The sequence below is a fragment of the Mustelus asterias genome, chromosome 6, assembly GCF_964213995.1.
Source record: "Mustelus asterias chromosome 6, sMusAst1.hap1.1, whole genome shotgun sequence".
Lineage (NCBI taxonomy): Eukaryota > Metazoa > Chordata > Chondrichthyes > Carcharhiniformes > Triakidae > Mustelus > Mustelus asterias.
Window position 1 is genome coordinate 109,746,318 of NC_135806.1, and position 14,188 is coordinate 109,760,505.

Genomic DNA, 14,188 nt, shown 5'->3' on the forward strand with positions numbered 1-14,188 from the left:
TGGAAAGCATCCAGAGTAAGTAGCTGCCAAGATATTTCTGCAAGAGCATGGACCAGTCTTTGATGATCTGTCAGCCACCTGGGAGAGAATGGTTTTGCATGTATTCCCTACATTTTTTTGCAAAATCAAAGGATCAGACACAAGATCTGAATGAAGGGGAGTACAGCAATTTTGGTAACTACTTAATGGCTGAGGAAGACTTGATTGTTTGATCTATTGAAGGTGAGTGTAGCTAAACCTTTAGAAATTCCTTAAATACTTCACCGATTGAAGTCAGTGGTGACATGACTCCTCTCGGAGCTCGATTTGATAGCTTGAATTTTAACCCTTTGACCACTACCACTCAAAGAATTCTTAATTTCCAGGGCATTATTTTTACATTATCAGTCAAGAGACAAGCCCTTATTGTTCTGACTTGTGATGCAGAGTGACGCCAACAGCACAGGTTCAATTCCCATACTGGCTGAGGTTACTCAGCCTTGTCAACCTGTCTCTCTCCCCCCACACACACACACACACACACCCCCTATAAACTAATGTTTTACTACAAATCCTGCTTTACTTGCCATTTTTGTTGTTCTCACTGCTTCCTATTTTTCTTTCTCCTAACAAGTAGAAATTCTCCAAGGAAAAGCAGATGCACAGCCTGCTAATGTAATTTCCAATCGTTTGATAATAAAAGCAGAAAATGCTTGAAACACTCAGCAAGTCTGAAAGCAGCCGTGGAGGAAGAAACAGATTTAACACTTCAGGTTGATGAAATCTCTCACCACAGATGCTTCCAGATGTGGTGAACATTTCTAGCATTTTCTGTTTTTATGTCAGTTTTACGGCATCCACGGTATTTTCTTTTGAGTCTTTTGCCGAAGTTTCATCATAGCTCTATCTTCAAGGTTGCTAACTGCAGTGATTTTTGTTTGACAATAACGTACTCATGTCTATATTTATCTGCATTCTCAGGATAGCAAGTCCCTTTGCATTTATATGCCCCAATCTGATTTCCAAATCAATTTGTGGAGGCAGCCAACTTCAATTATTGTATTGCTGTGGTAAAGCTAATTTATATGACAATAAAGGACATTAGTTTGTCCACTAAAGCCCTCACAGTTTAAATGGAGTTCAGTCTATCATTTAAAAGCCTGCTTCCTGCAGTTTCTTGTGTCAGACCTACAGCAGTTCTGTAGAAGGGTTATAAGGACTCACAATTCTGTTTCTCTCTCCACAGATGCTGCCAGGCCTGCTGAGTTTATCCAACATTTTCTGTTTTTACTGCAACAATGGGAACCTTTTTATCATTTCCTGCATATGTATTTCCACTGTTGAATCAACTGGGTATCTCTAGTTGCTATCTGTTTTAAAAGAACTTAAATTCTTAAGAACAGGGCATAGGCCACGTTCGCAATGCAACCATACGGGTCATTATGTTTTTAAAGATAGTTACTTGTTAATTGTTATACAGAAGTGAATTGTATTTAAGGAATGAGGAAACCTATACTAAAAATCAGTAACTTCTCACTGAACACTGGCCACAGATATGTGTTGTTATCCGCATACCCAGGAGTTCCAACTAAGGCATTGGCATACTTTGTTGTTGCTTCCTGGAACTTTTTTTTCTTCCTGTCAGATGATTATCATGAATATTTAAATATCACACCTCACAGATACTTTTCTGTGAAATGGTTTATATTGCCATAACAAAATAGAAAATGCGAGTGTGAGTTAAGAGTGTGTCAAGTAAAAGAAGATTTTGATTTTGATTTGATTTATTATTGTCACATCCATGAGTATACAGTGAAAAGTATTGTTTCTTGTGCTATATAGACAAAGCATACCATTCATAGAGAAGGAAAGGAGAGAGTGCAGAATGTAGTGTTATAGTCATAGCTAGGAGGAAGAGAAAGATCAACTTAATGTAAGGTAAGTCCATTCAAAGGCCTGATGGCAGCAGCTGTTCTTGAGTTGGTTGGCATGTGACTTCAGACTTTTGTATCTTTTTCCCGACAGTAGAATCATAGAAACCCTACAGCACAGAAAGAGGCCATTTGGCCCATCGAGTCTGCACCGACCACAATCCCACCCAGGCCCTACCCCCATATCCCTACATATTTTACACACTAATCCCTCTAAGCTACGCATCCCAGGACACTGAGGGGAAATTTTAGCATGGCCAATCAACCTAACCCGCACATCTTTGGACTGTGGGAGGAAACCGGAGCACCCGGAGGAAACCCACGCAGACACGAGGAGAATGTGCAAACTCCACACAGACAGTGACCCAAGCCGGGAATCGAACCCAGGTCCCTGGAGCTGTGAAGCAGCAGTGCTAACCACTGTGTTACCGTGCCGGGGGGAAGAGAAAATGTTTGATTTGATTTCATTGATTATTGTCACATGTATTAGTATACAGTGAAAGATGCATTGATAAGTAAAAGGTTATAAATAATGGCGCACTCACAGAAAGGTTGAAAAATTGGATCAAGCTCTGCCCATTTTTGCAGGCACAAAATGGGCTCCTAAGACACCCTGGGTCCTATGCAGGAGCCATAAGCAATATTTGGGTCTACATGGGGGGGAATGAACATACACATACCCTCCAGCAATATTTATTAGGATTCCTGCATTGGCATCCAAGATAGGTACCTGGACTGGCTGTTAGGCCGATTGCATATACAAATTGGGGGGGGGTCAAGCACTTGTTTCTGGCCCTTTTGCCCAAACTAACAGTTTTTGAAGGGATTGCTGAAGTGATGAGTTGCATTAGCTGCAGTGGTTCACTTTTTATTATCTCACATTCCACAACAATTGCACATAGGAACGAGAGATCTGGGGTACAGATACATATATCACTGAAACAAACAGCACAGGTTGATAAGGCCTTAAAAAAATCAAACTGGAATTCATCACTACAGAGATGAAATTTAAAAGGCTGTGAAAATAGGTTAAACATGTATAGAACATTGATCAGTCCACACTTGGTGTACGGAGGATTGAGGGATGACCTATTGGGAGTACTTTAATTATGAAGGAGTTTGATGTACAGAAAATGGTGTGGTTCAGGTGGCCACTTGCAGGGAGACCAGAACAAGTGGCTAGAAATACAAGATTCAATTTAAGAGAGAATTTAAGGCAGATTTTGTTATCCAGGGAGTCGTTAGAATGGTGAACTCTCTACCACAAGTTTTTTTTAAAAGTTTATTTATTAGTCACAAGTAAGACTTACATTAACACTGCAATGAAGTTACTGTGAAATTCCCCTAGTCACCACAGTCCGGCGCCTGTTCGGGTCAATGCACCTAACCAGCACGTCTTTCAGAATGTGGGAGGAAACCCACGCAGACACAGGGAGAACGTGCAAACTCCACACACAGTGACCCAAGCCAGGAATTAAACCCAGGTCCCTGGTGCTGTGAAACAGCAGTGCTAACCACTGCGCTACCGTGGTAGGTATCGCTATCACTAATTTTAATATATTTAAGGAGGAGCAAGATAAACATGAGGGAACGAAGACTCCGAGGTTATATTGATGGGGTTAGATGAAGAAAGGTCGAGAGAGCAAAAACAGAAAATGCTGGAAAATCTCAGCAGGTCTGACAGCATCAGTGGTGAGAGAATAGAGCCAATGTTTTGAGTAGTCTGGATGACCCTTCGTCAGAGCTGAAGACAAAGAAAACTCTGACCATAAGTCTCCAGCTGTTCATGCCGGCAGAATTCACTGATCCCGCTGGCGGTGCACCCCATGCCATGGGTTTCCTGGAAGCATGGGTTGGCTTCATTGGGAATTGCCATTGACAGTGGCGGGACCAGAGGACCCAGCCACCAGTGAATGGTTCATGCCTCCCCCATGAGAAAACTGCTGAGGAGAGGCCAGAGAATCTCACCCTATGGGGACAAACTTTCCCATTCCCGGGGCAGACCATGGAAAGGTCCATTGACCTCAGGCAGGATTTTCCAGTTTTGGGGCAAGCACAGCCAGAAAGCCTTATATGTATAATAGTTTGAAAAGGTGCACAAATATTGTGTCACAATCCCTGTTGTTATTTTCACTTGATCTTGAACTGAAGTATAAGTAATTCATGTCATATTGAAATAAAATTGACATCACCTGTCATCATGTGATAAATGTATTTAATTGTGAAAGTTGCAGCAGTGACTTTTATCAGAGGTGTTAGAACATAAATAACATAGTCCTTGAATCTAAACTGGAACCAGTAAATTGAATGTTTACTGTGTCAGTTTTAGTAGTATATAAACTACTGGCCTGACTTGTGAAGCTGTTGTCATCTTTTAAAGTACAATCTAAAAAACTTATTATACATAATTCAACGGCCTTTTCAACTAGTGTTGTATCATCTGAATGGGGAGAAGCAAATGTACTGATGGGGCTTCTCGTGCTGCACTAGTGTAACTTTGGTGGAAAGCCCAATCACGAACATAGTCACACAAGTTACGGAGTGAGAGAAGCTCCGAAGAATTTCACCCCCCCCCCCCCCCCCCCCCCCGTAACAGCCCTGCCCACAAGGAAAGATAAAAAGTAAAGTTTATTTATTAGTCACAAGTAAGGCTTGCATTAACACTGCAATGAAGTTGCTGTGAAATTCCCCTAGTCGCCACAGTCCGGCGCCTGTTCGGGTCAATGCACCTAACCAGCACGTCTTTTAGAATGTGGGAGGAAACCCACGCAGACATGGGGAGAATGTGCAAACTCTCCACACAGACAGTGGCCCAAGCCGGGAAGCGAACCCGGGTCCCTGGCATTGCGAAGCAGCAGTGCTAACCACTGTGCCACCCCATGAAGGTGAAATTGCAATGTATTGTGGCCCAGTATCCCTACCGAAAGTCATTTCAAAGCTTATAGAAACCACAATGAATAAGAATATGTTGCAACTTTTCAATCACAGCACATACTATTCAATCGCTAGCTTGGCTTCAGAACAAATGGGTTGACACGTGATGGTGCAGGTGCGTTTCTACCTGCAGTGCAAGTGTACGTGTAACGACTAAAATACCAATAATTGCATGCAAAAGGCATTTATTCCATGGAACTAATTCCAGGAAGTCTTCTCTATATGTGAACTCGATATAATTTCTCCAGTTTGGCACAAAGGAGTTAGTTCATAGCTGATTGTTGGAGTTAATTTTTTAAAATCTTTTCAATTAAACACTGCTTAATTAAGTACCATGACTTGCCTCTTTCTGTTTAAACCTGTATTTTTTTTAGTTAAATAGACAGCAGAGGTGTAGTGCCCTTGGGTACAATCAATGGGAAAGTAATGTGCAAGCACCCTGAGGCAAGTTCCCACAAAGCTAAAATTGGCAAAGGTGTGGAAAGTGAAACAATTAGTGGGCGTGTGAAGAAATGTGTTTGATCTTTCAGCAATTGCAGGAATGATGTTGAATGAAAAGAAGTACTTTATAAATTCCCTGTAGCAAAGAAATTCTAATTGTTCAGTTAATGCCTATTGTCAGCAGCAGTGGGTTATATTTAAAGCTGTTAGTCCATTTGAGTGTCAGTTCATTGTACCCTAAATGGGGGCACCAAATTGGATAGTTTCCAGAAACAGGCGCAGGGATTGTGATGTGTAATTAACCCACGGCCGTTGATTGACATGCAGACAGTAGACCATTTTTGTACTAACTACTGATTAGCATGATTGCTGCGTGCAGCCAGCTCGAACCATGCTGTTGATTGGCTGCAGTCATTAGCAAGAGGCCCTTACTAGCAGCAGTTAAAGCCAACCTGAACTACTGAAAAGGGCAGGTGAATTGAGACTGGAGCACTTGCTGAGTGTTGTACAGGAAGTGAATCTGAGCTGGGCAAGTGTAACAGTGATGTGGAGATGCCGGCGTTGGACTGGGGTAAACACAGTAAGAAGTTTAACAGCACAGGGAACAAGATTTTCAGGCACTACACTAAAGTCTTGTATGAGAAGATATAAGGTAGGAGAGATATTCTTTACACACAGAGGAGCCAAGGAATTCCTCCAGACACACTCAAAACGCAATGGGAGCAGCTTGTCATGGAGGTCAATGCTAGCGGTCTAGTCCTGAGGAGGCCCCATAAGAAATTTGGTTATCTCCCACGAATGGTCAAGTCAGTGAATGCACCTTCAATGCAATATCCTACTAACTGCAGCAGCAGCATCAGATACACGTCAGTTCACTCCCCTCCCATCACTCTCCAACAATCTGTATCAATCAGGACTTAGACCTAAAATTCTTATTCCTCACCCTCCCACACTTCGCATTGCTGTAAGCCTCACACATATCTCACAGTTTTTTACACATTGCTGACTATTCATGATTGACCTGCAACCAGGGCAAGGAGAGTCCAAGCTAACCAAAAGATGAGGTGGTTCATTCATGAGGACTCAAAAGTCAATGTACAGAAGAGTACACGTAATGATGGGTCTACACAATCAAATGTTTGATGATGGGGCCTTGGTTTAACATATCAAGTTGATAAGTTGCCAGGACCACATGGATTGTTTCTGAGGCTGCTGAAGGAGGTCAGGGAGGAGATAACAGATTCTTTGAGAATGATTTCCCAAACCTCACTAGATACAGGTGAGACAAATGTAGTTCCAATGCTTAAAAAGGGATTGAAGGAAATGCCAAACAATTACAGCCCAATTAGTCTTACATCAGTGGAGATGAGGAGAGATTGGATAGGTTGGGGTTATTGTCCATGGAACAGAGAAGGCTGAGAGGTGACTTGATGTGGTGTACAAAATTATGAGGAGAAGAAATAGAATGGACAGGATATTGTTTCCCTTGGCGGAGAACTCTAGAGTTTTAACAACACCAGGTTAAGGTCTAACAGGTTTATTTGGTAGCAAATGCCATTAGCTTTCGGAGCCCTGCTCCTTCGTCAGATGGAGTGGATATCTGATGGAGCAGATATCCACCCCATCTGACGAAGGAGCAGGGCTCCGAAAGCTAATGGCATTTGCTACCAAATAAACCTGTTGGACTTTAGCCTGGTGTTGTTAAAACTCTTACTGTGTTTACCTCAGTCCAACGCCGGCATCTCCACATCAGGAGAACTCTAGAACCAGGGGACATAGATTCAAGATGAGTGGCAGAAGGTGTAGAGGGGACATAAGGAGAACTTTTTTATGCAGAGAATCCATGCAGTGCAGAAGGAGGCCATTTGGCCCATCAAGTCTGCACCGACCACAATTCCACCCAGGCCCTATTCCTGTAACCGCACATATTTACCCTGCTAATTCCCCGACATTAGCATTGCCAATCAACTTAACCTGCACATCTTTGGACTGTGGGAGGAAACTGGAGCACAAGGTGGAAACCCACGCAGACACAGGGAGAATGTGCAAACTCCACACAGTGACCCGAGGTCAGAACTGAACCCGGGTCTCTGGAGCTGGGAGGCAGCAGTGCTAGCCACTGCGCCGCCTTTGGACTGTGGATGGTGGGTGTCTGGAATTTGCTGCCTGAATTGATGGTGGAGGCAGAGACCTAAACCCTTTTAAAAAGTACCGAATCTGCACCTTTAGTGCTATAAGCTATAGAGCTATTGGTCAAGTGCAGGAAAGTGGGATTAGAAAGGGCACCTGGGTGTCCTCGGGTTGGCATAGACAAGTTGGGCCAAATGACCTCCTTTGCTGTAACGTTTCTATGGTTCTCTGGTTCTATCATCCAAAAGACTTAAAGGGCAACAGTGCAGCTCCCACAAAACTGGGTTAGAGTGTTGGCTATGATTTTTGTGTTCGTCCTGGAGTGAGATTTGAATTCAAAACCTTGCGATTCAGCAATGAGAGGGTTACCAACTGAGCAGTGGCAGAATCGACTGCCATTTGGCTCCAAAGATAAGACTATGGAGGGTTTTGTTCACAAATGAGCTGGAGGGAAATTCATAGAGGGGTATTGATCCATTAGGAGAGTCCAAGAATGCTGAGAGAAGCACAGGATGTATCTGTAGGCTTATTCAATTGGGATACAAGCCTGGGGCAGGAGCGAGAAAGAAGGCAGAGCAGTAGTGATGGATTAGCGTAGGAATCGATTTAGAGCTTCCGCAAACTCACATCAAGTTATGTGGGATTAAAGGATTTTCTAGGTTATTTTGCTGTTGCGTTGTGTTTCGTAGTCTATGATTCCATCCAGTTCTTTATGAAAACCTTAATACAGTTAAGTTGATTTTAAGAATGCAGTGAATTGAATTGTACTTATTGTTAATGGGGGAAAAGGAGATTGAAAAAAAACATAGTCAAGGACTTAAATAATGAAAAAATATAAATAGTATAGATATAATTAGGTGTTTATTTAAACTGTGATCACAGAACTGAAGTACAATGTAAAACTAGCAGACCATACATTTGAAGGAACTTATTTTTGCTTAGTGATGTATATACGTAATAGATTCCTGTTAAAAGTTGCGAAATAAGATTGGACTACTCCTCCAGGCTCCCTAAAGGTAAGTAATAGAATTTATCTATTTGGACTGATACATCTTCTAGACAGAAGCTGACCCACCTCAGTCTGGTTGGAAACCTGTGGTGAACCCCCCAGCCCCTAGGTCTTAGCTAGTATCAGTTGAAAGCTCGATGGTATCACTGGATCCTGAGTTACAGAGAGAAAGGGCCCCACTGACTTTGGGAGGCGAGAGTTCAGGTAGGGATGTATTCTTGAAGGATTCATCACATCACCTTCTGTCTTCATCCAGCGATCCTATTCAGTTAAACAGCTCTTTAGTTTAGCACCTGGAATGAATGAAAGTATCTGGAGAAATTAAGCACATTTCTATAATCCCCTCTGGTTGTTTACAGCAATGTCATGGGGTGGGGGAAGTACCCTTTAATTCCAGGAGATCCCAGGACAATCATTGTGGACAGACAATCCTATCTCCAGCTAGTGAGTAACCCAGAGCACTTTAACTGCTAGTTTCTCCTGAGCAGATAGGATTAAAGTTGCCATCTCCTATTTTTATTCCAATGCCCCTTCTATGTTAGTGTGGATACTGCACAGCCATTGCATTTCCACTGAGTGCTAAATCGCCAATTCATTTCCTGCAATTAAATACACACGCCAGTTACAGAATAAAATTAACAAATAATTTTATTCAGTTGAGAGTACCATCTGGCACATCAATACTCGTTATGGGAATGCATGGTTATCTTGAAATTACCTCTGGCTGTTTGTAACTATTCTCCCAGCACTGACTGACGGCTTCTCTTCTCCTTAATTAGGGCTTAATGTATATGATACAATACTAAGCACCCCGTGGCCTATGGGCTGATTTTAGCCCCCCCACCCCCGCCCACAGGGCTGCTAATCCATACTGGCCAGGAGTCTCCAGGAATTAGAAGATTAATCCCCAAGATAATTTTGTGAGCAGCCTGGAAGAAAAATCTCATTATTTTTTACAATATAGCACAAAAGCAAAATTCTGTGGCTGATTTTTAAAAACCTGCAATTAAATCAGCAAATGCGGAAACTTTGGCTGGAAATTTCCACGGAGGTGGCGCCCTGTCACCAGCTGTGAAGATGTGGAGATGCCGGCGTTGGACTGGGGTAAGCACAGTAAGAAGTCTCACAACACCAGGTTAAAGTCCAACAGGTTTATTTGGTAGCAAATACCATAAGCTTTCGGAGCACAGCTCCTTCGTCAGATGGAGTGGATATCTGTTCTCCAACAGTGCACAGACACAGAAATCAAGTTACAGAATACTAATTAGAATGCAAATCTCTACAGCCAGCCAGGTCTTAAATGTACAGACAATGTGGGTGGAGGGAGCATTCAACACATGTTAAAGAGATGTGTATTGTCTCCAGACAGAACAGCTAGTGAGATTCTGCAAGATCAGGGGGAAAGCTGTGGGGGTTACTGATAGTGACATAAATCCAACATCCCGGTTTAGGCTGTCCTCACGTGTGCGAAACTTGGCTATCAGTTTCTGCTCAGCGACTCTGCGCTGTCGTGTGTCGTGAAGGCCGCCTTGGAGAACGTGTAAGGTAAGCGTAATCCAAGGCGGCCTTCACGACACACGTCAGCGCAGAGTCGCTGAGCAGAAACTGATAGCCAAGTTCCGTACACATGAGGACGGCCTAAACCGGGATGTTGGATTTATGTCACATTATCAGTAACCCCCACAGCTTTCCCCCTGATCTTGCAGAATCTCACTAGCTGTTCTGTCTGGAGACAATACACATCTCTTTAACCTGTGTTGAATGCTTCCTCCACCCACATTGTCTGTACCTTTAAGACCTGGCTGGCTGTAGAGATTTGCATTCTAATTAGTATTCTGTAACTTGATTTCTGTGTCTGTGCACTGTTGGAGAACAGATATCCACTCCATCTGACGAAGGAGCTGTGCTCCGAAAGCTTATGGTATTTGCTACCAAATAAACCTGTTGGACTTTAACCTGGTGTTGTGAGACTTCTTACTGTACCAGCTGTGAAGTCAGGCACGAGTCCCCTTCCACTGTCCTGAGAGTCACAACTGGATTCTGCAGTTAACTGCAGCAGGTCAATATTTGCACCCCCATGTGGGAGAATGTCCCGCCTCCAAGAGCGACCCACCAGTCTGATAGCTGGCAGCTCTCAAATCCCAACAGTGCCCCAAGGAGTGCTGGCCACAGTTGGAACTGCAGTCTGCCCCGAGTGAGGAATTGTTTGCTTCTCAACTCTAATCCTTGCCCCCTCAAAGGGCATCCTCTCTTTCTAACGCAACAGTAGGCGGGATTTTCCCGCCGCAGGTGACCCCCAACAGTGGGGTGGACGAGCCATTCAAAGCACCATAGACCTTGGCTGGACCAGAAGATCCCACCAGCGGGCAAAGGCGAGCTGCCTGTGCTGTGGGGGGCTGGAAAATCATCTGACTGTCTTCCAGATTCATTACTGCCACAACACCTTTTTTTCATATCCTATCTTTTTTGAACACATTTTATCTTTGAATATTAATGTCCAGTGCTGACTATTTTTAAACCAATACATCATATTCCCAAATGGCAATTTGTGTTTCTAGCTTACCAGCCTCATTAGCCACAGTTGTTCTGTTTGCACACATGTATTCTAAACCTGTCCATGTATTCCTCATAGACCTACTTAATCTATTTGTGTCTAATATGACATCTTTTCTTTCTCCATTACTAACACTCTCACTTCATTCAATTTATTTCTCTTTTCTAATTGTATATGCCACTTCCCAACACCATGCCAATTAGGTTTAAGGTCACGATCTTACCTGCCATTCACACCACGCTCCCGCTGCAATGAAGTCGGAGAATTTGGCAGCCAGCCAAATCTCCGTTCACTGTGGCAGGATGAGAAAATCCCGCTGTCGTGAACGGTGGTAAGATTCTGACCTAAATCTTTCACAACCACAATGGTGAATCACTGGATGAGGACATTGCTCTCAATTCTGTCCCTTTTGAATAGGTGTCTTCGTCCCCTGAAGTAGTCCCAATGCCCCAAGAATCTATCACCCTTCATCCTGTATCATGCCTCAAAGCACACATCAATCCTCTCCATCTTCCTATTTCTGCTGTCACCAGCACTTGGCACTGAAATTAATCCAGAGATTACCACATTTGAGGTCTTGCTTTTTATCTTTCTCCCAAGTTCCTTTGACCATAGGACCTCAATATATACCCTCTCAATGTTGTTGGACTGATGTGTACCACAATGGGTGGCACTGTGGTTAGCACTGCTGCCTCACAGTGCCAAGGACATGGGTTCGATTCCCGTTTTGAGTCACTGTGTGGAGTTTGCATATTATCCCTGTGTCTGCGTGGGTTCCTCCGGGTGCTCCAGTTTCCTCCCACATTCCAAAGATGTGCGGATTAGGTGGATTGACCATGCTAAATTGCCCCTTAATGTCGGGGGACTAGCTTGGGTAAATGGATTGGGTTGTGGGAATAGGCCCTGGCTGGGATTGTGGTTGATGTAGACCCGATGGGCTGAATGGCCTCCTTCGGCACTGTAGGATTCTATGACTATGATTCTATAACTTTTGATTCACTCCCATCTCTCTGCATAAAACTCCATGTATGTTCCGTACTCTGGCTCCAGGGAGGGAACACAGCATGCGGGACTCAAATGGTGGTTACGGAAGTTCCTGTTTGCCGCTTAACTATGGAATCTTTTCAAACGACTGTACTCCTACCTTTACTTTTTCCTCCTGCGTGATCCCTTGCCCACTGGTTCTATAGTCTGCACTGCGCTCCTTCAAAGTGTCATCACTCCCAGCAGTGCCCAATGGGAATATCTGGCGCACACCCCGAAAACTCCTCTACTTCCTGCCTCTTCCCACTCTTCCAGATGGCCATTCATCTTCTGTCCTGAACTCTGACTATCTGCGAGATAATCTCCTGGAATGTATGATCCAGGAAACTCTTATCCCCCTCCCCGCCCCCAACTTGGAAATGAGCTCACAGTTAAGCAGCTGAAGAAACTTCCCACACATGAGTTGTCCTGAAGTTTCCACATGTTGCAGGAATTGCAGAATGTGTCAAATGCCCTCCATGACCCAAAACAAATAGTCTCAATTTCTTCTCCTACAATTTAGTTAATGAATTGTTTAAAATATTAATTTTAACTAATGCCCCGAGACCTCGTGTGCACTAATACTCTTATTAATACTTAGCCCAATTGAAGTATTTCCCTTTTCCACTCCTATGTTCCATTAATTTGTTTTGAGTTTTGAGAATTATGTTTAGATAATGTGGGAAGCAGAATGATGTTTTTGTAACTCTTGGAAGACAATTCAATCATGGATTGAAGAAGCTGAACTTGTTCTGTGATGCAAATGATCAAATACATATTTTGAGGGATTGTACTTTGCCACGAGATAGTAAAGTTCTTTGGAAAGAGATGGAAACTACCATAAACAATGCCATCTTTCTATCACGTTGTCTGCTATGGTTACGATATCTTCTTTAAAATATATTAAATAATTTCCTGTATTAACTGCATACAATGTTAACACAGTTGTGATTTTTACAGAGCGATAAATTCTTGAGTTTGAATTTATGCTGCTCATGAGTAGAACCTACATAACTCTCCATCATTCTAACTTCTCACATTTCATAGAATCATAGAATTTTAGCACAGATGAAGCCCATTCGACCCATTGTGTCTGCAGCAGCTCCCAAGCTACCCAGCAAGTCCTATTCTCCAGCCCTATCTCCGTAGTCCTTTAAATTCGTCATTTTCAAATATGCATCCAGCTCTCTTTTGAAACCTCCCATGGAATCCCCCTCCACCTCTCTCCCTGGCTGCACATCTCAAAGTCCAACAGCTCTCTGAGTAAAGAAATTTCTCCTCATCTCACTCCTAGCTCTCTTGCTGACCATCTTGAAATTGTGACCCCCCCCAGTCACTGACATACCAACTAATGAAAACAGAATGGTTCAGCCACATGAAGACCCATAGCAGAAACTCATGAACCTGACTAGATGTCATCCTCGAATCGAGGGGCGACTGATGATGACGATTATCTCAAGTTACAAGAGTGATCATTTTGCTCTTGGAACATTGGCAAGCTAAACTACTAACAATGTCAAGATATTATTTCAGGCGAGTATCCAAAATACAAGCAGGTCCATAGCGATTAACATATGAAAATTGATATTTCTATGTGGCTCCATCTGCACGTTGCTTTGAACCAGTCCTCTTTTAAGGATCAAATTCACTTGTACCATATTATTCTAAAAGTACACCATAGTGTAGCATCGATTTAAAAACTCCAATAGAGAAATTAAATCTGACCAAATTAGTCTCCTCGTCTATTGTATAGTGGTGGATTGCTTTCTGTGATAAGGTAATTCTTGAATGTTTAAGTTGTTTGCCTCTTGGGAGAGCATTAAATTACATTAACTTTGGAAATAGATATTACATTACATTTATCAATACTATGAAACATCTGACTTAGATCTCCTTGCGTTGGCTCAATGTGATACAGCACCAACACAAGTTGAAATACCTTACACCATTATGTATGCTCGTGAATCATACTCTGTCTAAATATTCTTTATTAAACTAAACTGCTCTTTGGTTGCACCTGTAACCCGATTTGATAGAATTATTTAATTAATGGGGATTTAGTTTCTGTTAAGTAAAACACTGCATTATAGCCCAGAGGTTAAGTAGATTATAAAGTTAGACAAATCCTCTGAGAATTCTTATCTGATTAACGTTTCTCACTTTAGAATTAGCCTTCACTGTATAGCT